The 4,830-nt window shown below is 36.8% G+C and overlaps 1 long non-coding RNA gene across 1 annotated transcript; it reads right to left on the bottom strand.

Annotated features, from left to right (window-relative positions):
* Positions 1 to 383: 383 nt before the first annotated feature.
* LOC141819057 (uncharacterized) lies at positions 384 to 1,046 on the bottom strand. The gene is made up of 2 exons (XR_012601033.1): positions 979 to 1,046; positions 384 to 727 (listed from the first exon to the last, which is right to left on the bottom strand). It is a non-coding gene; the product is annotated as an uncharacterized LOC141819057 (long non-coding RNA).
* Positions 1,047 to 4,830: the final 3,784 nt, after the last annotated feature.

Here is a 4,830-nt window from a genome sequence, read left to right as displayed (position 1 = left end):
TACTAGAAAAATGTCAATAGACAACGCGAAAAACGCGTTGTCTTTGTGGGGTAAAAAGCGTTGTAAGAGGCCCTGTTGTAAAAGGGGTCCCTCAACGACAACGCTTTTTAAGCGTTGTCTTTGTTAACATCGACAACACCTTCGCAACGCAGAAAAAGCGTTGTAAATATTACAACGTTTTTTGCGACGCTTTAAAAACGTTGTTTTTAATAGGTATGACAACACATTTTGCAACGGTTAAAAAGCGTTGTAATTGTTTTACAAATTGCTTGGGTTTTTGCAACGTTTTTAAAAGCGTTGTCTTTTGATTTTTTTAGCAGTAAATAAGAATTAATATATTTTGTAAATACAAAACTATTGGCTACAAAATTTACTCAATCACATACAAAACATACAACTTATATTTACACAAAAATCATTCTTACAGCAGGTTCATAACACAAATTCATAACATACAGCAGGTCGATAACATACAACTTATACAAGTTCATAACACAAATTCAAGTTACAACTTCCAACATAGAAGCTCCATAATTAACAGCAGCATGTCCATAACAAAGGTTTCAACGCAACAGAATATCCTCCAACAATAGCAGAAATAGAACAGGTGCATCACAACATTAGCAGCACCAAGTAACAGCAAGTGCATCACCAAGTATGGGCACAACATTAGCATCACCAAGTAACAGCAGCAGAAATAGAACAGGTCCATCTGCCAAATACCAACCTGCCAAAAGATAATACTAATTTATCCAAAATATGGGCACAACAGCAGTAGATTTATACACAATGAACTATGGAGATCAGCAATCTATACATACTCATAAACAGCAACAGCAGAATTAATCACAAACAGCAGAATTATACACAATGAACTATGGAGATCAGCATTCCATACACAACAACAGTAGCATAATTAATCACAAACAAATATATTTATTACAAATAAATGGAATTATGGAGATCAGGATTCCATACCTACTCATAAATATGATCTTGTATACAGTCTGCCACATCGGAACGCACCTCATCAATTTCTGCCCGAGTATACTCAGCTGCCTTAAACTATGAACACACATATAGATTAAGTTAATTGGAAAAACAATCAACACTGACTTTGCAAAATGATAAATGATTTATTTGAAGTGATTTGAACAAGTACTATTGATCCTAAATTGTTTTGATCATTTGGCTTACTTGAAGGATCCAGAACCTATAAAAAAGTATGCAAACATGATAAACCAGATACACTACAAAAGAGTTAAAAGTGAGGATGTTGTGTTTAGCAAACCTCGCGCATAAAAGACCACCTTAGCGATAGATATTTTATATACATTAAATATTTCTGGTTGGTCACAACAACTAGATGTTAAATACTTATAGCACACTGAAAAGGTGTAGCATGTGTCAAACAAGTACCAAAATTAACAAGAATATTAGTGTTTCATAAAATGACTTACCTCAATAGGCGTCATCAATTCAAGGGGCTTCTCCCAGGCAGATTGCCTAGTCTTCTTATTATAATAGTATCTAAAATGAAAAAAAAATGATGAAACATAACAAAAAAGGAATAATGTATAAAACTAATCAAAGGACAAAGAATACCATGTACTAATATGAGACAATAACACACCACCAAGATTTTAGTGGAACATTGACATACATCGATGAAAGTATTTTAACTCTGAATAACTTTAATGTAAGTAGCAATAGTAATCATGATTAGAAATAGTAACGTCATGAAAAGAAAACATAAAATAAGCATAATTACTCAGTCCACACCTTTTTCCATCAGCAGCAGTGTGCTCTTGCCAGTCAGAAGAGGCCTATTCTGTAGAATTTGATTGTACAATTTGCGCCTTTTTTATCAGAAGTATAAGGTTAAGCCAGGAGACTATAAAATTTTCATCTAAGCAGAATTAACAAATGCAAAAAAATTTAAAAAAAATCTTACTGGAACAGTCACAGCGGTAGCCAAAGGTTGTTGTGCAGTCTGATGCAAAGGTGCGACGAGAGGTACACTCTGAGTTCTAGGCGTTGTCCAGGTTTGTGTTCCCGAAGGGGTCACCTGTGTTGCTGCTTGATACTGAACTGGAGCATTTATGGTATTTGGTGCCTGAACTTAAGATGTTGCAAACTGCAATCCAATACTGTAACATCAAACAATAGACCATTGTTATGACTTGGGTGTTCATCACTCCATTTGTTAGTAATGATTAAATGGTATGGAATATGGAAGAAACGAATACAATATCTCACTTTCTCAAAATGCATTATAGACTACTCTAATATTTTACAATTCAAAATTTCAATATACCCTACTTGTATATTTCCTGTTCAAATTAAATGTTTTGTTCTTAGTTGATTCAAACCCAATCGTGAAGATTGATTTGCAAATTATGCACCTAAGCTTCACCATAAAACATTTATAAGTACAAAATTACACTGTGCCTCCTATGCGATTGAGCAAAGTAAAATGTCTAAGAAAGGATTTAATCTATCGATTACCATGACTTTAATCAATTGGAAGTAAGATAAATTACTGTTTGGTACACCGTAAACAATAGCAGCACGCTACACAACATGACTACTACTAGCATCGTAGATCAACATATTGAATAGAATTGGTGGTTGCTCTGAGATCCAGAATATGAAAGAAACAATCACACCAAGTGACATAACCGAAAATTTTAGGAAATAAATTTAGAGCAAGCATGCTCTATGACAAAAACAACATAAAAGCAGCAACAAAAATTCATTGTTAAAAAAGATTAGACTGAAAGACTAATTGATCACAAGATTTTCCTATATTTGCTCTCTCAGCACACAAAGTAATAAAAAATGTAAGCTCCCAGTTTAGTCAGAAGAGAAAATAGATGGATAAAAAGATTTCTATCATGAGTTCCTTCTGACAATGGAAGAATTTATGAAAGCTCAAGATCTGAAAAAAAAATCATGAATATAAATTTTCACTAGCATCATTTTTTATTTATCCAGAATGCAAACATGATGGTATTAAGCTAACAGGTTTATCAGCAATCAGATGCTATGCTCATCTTACCAGGATTATCAATCCACGGGGATTTCTATTTCCCTTTGTAGTTTGGGTTCTTGATCCTCTGTAAACTCAATCATGGATGAGAATTATGAATTATACATATACAAAAGACATTACATTCATCAAGCTCAGATTGGAATTACACACCTTGAGTTTCCATGGTCCCTTGTGTTGTGGATTCGGAATCTTTGGTGGTTTCCATATTCCATCCTCATCCTCATCTAACGTGTCAGGCTGATTGAAAAATAAAATAAAGAATCCCAAATTCCTAACCCCCAGTTGAAAAGGTGACTCCTCATCAATAAAGAGGACTACAAGGTTAATAAAGTTTGATATTGCAAGTAGATTCTATAATCAACAACAAAAAGAAGAATTCAAAAAAACACAATGTCAACCAGGTGGTCGACAGATTGATCTCTTCATCGCCTAAACAAATAATGCTCAAATGTTTTACCTTTTCCCTGTCTATTTGTTTACAAATAGTCCGAGAATCACTAAGAATTTCACAATACTAAAAAATATGAAAAATTATTTTCACTGAAGAGCATATTGCAGGAAATGAAAGAAGAAGAGAAAGAAAAAAACGAAAGGAAACCTTCTAGATGCAAGCCACAAAAGCAGAACCCGATGCTTGAGACGTACACGGCAGATAAAAGGGGCTAGGAATATTTAGGGTTTGGAGTTCGAGCCGAGCCTGGAGAGTCGATCTCGATCCACTTCTGAAAGTAGAGGGCGGCCATCGACCCGGCCGCCCGCGACAATGCCAGGCACAAACCCAAAGCAGGGCGGCGTGAGGAGCACGGACTGAGGAGCTCGCGACGGACGAAGGAGGAACAGCGCGAGCACGGACTGAGGGGAACGACGCGAGAACGTACGGAGGAGGAGCTCACGACGGAGGAGAAGAACGGAGAAGCCGAGCACGCGACAGTGTCGCGTAGAGGAACGGAGAGGCGAATAGGCTGAGGGGCGGGCGGGGAAACCTAACCGAGCAAGCGTGAGAAAAACTTTTTTAATCCCTTTTAACACTTTTAACACCGTATATCCATTACACGCTGTTAATAATATATTTTTTAATCCTTTTTAATAGCATACATCTATACACATGCTGTAAATACACATAAATATTATTTAATATTTACAGTGTATAATTTTTACACGCTATGAAAAATGATATTCGGAGCGCACTATTATTTGTGCGATGTAAATTGTAAAATATAAAATATTATCCGCAGCGCACTTGATTAGGCGCGCCGTAAAAACTATTATTAACAGCACACTATAATTGTGCGCCGTTGATAACGTGCTGCGGAAAGTCAATTTTGTTGTAGTGAAAGGTGCGAAAGGGGCGGGAGAAGAGGAGAGGCACAAAAGGGGGGGCCGGGAGAAGAGTAGCTACTAGCTAGAGGTGCGAGAGGGGGCGGGAGAGGCACGAAAATGGGGCGCGCAGGAGAAGACGAGCTAGAAGTGCGAGCGGGAGAGGGACGAAAATCGCGGACTCGCCCGCTAAAAAACCCTGGATATAAACCATCAACGACAACACTAAACGACAATACTTTTAAAAGCGTTGTCTTTGGCAAAAAATCCGCTAAAAGACAACGTTTTCGACAACGCTTTTGTAAAGTGTTGTGGTTGACCCCTAATAGACAACGCTTTCTGTACAAACGTTGTCTTTTGATTTCAAAAGACAACGCTTTTGACTAAAAACGTTGTAAATTGAAATACCACAACGCTTTTGCTAAAAACCGTTGTCTTTGGGGCGTTGTCTATTAACA

This window comes from Curcuma longa, unplaced genomic scaffold (genome assembly GCF_044706935.1).
Source record: "Curcuma longa cultivar G26 ecotype Majalengka, Jawa Barat unplaced genomic scaffold, ITB_CL_G26_1.1 contig_27575, whole genome shotgun sequence".
Lineage (NCBI taxonomy): Eukaryota > Viridiplantae > Streptophyta > Magnoliopsida > Zingiberales > Zingiberaceae > Curcuma > Curcuma longa.
Note: the sequence above shows the minus strand (reverse complement) of the source record. Positions and strands in the feature narration are given on the sequence as shown.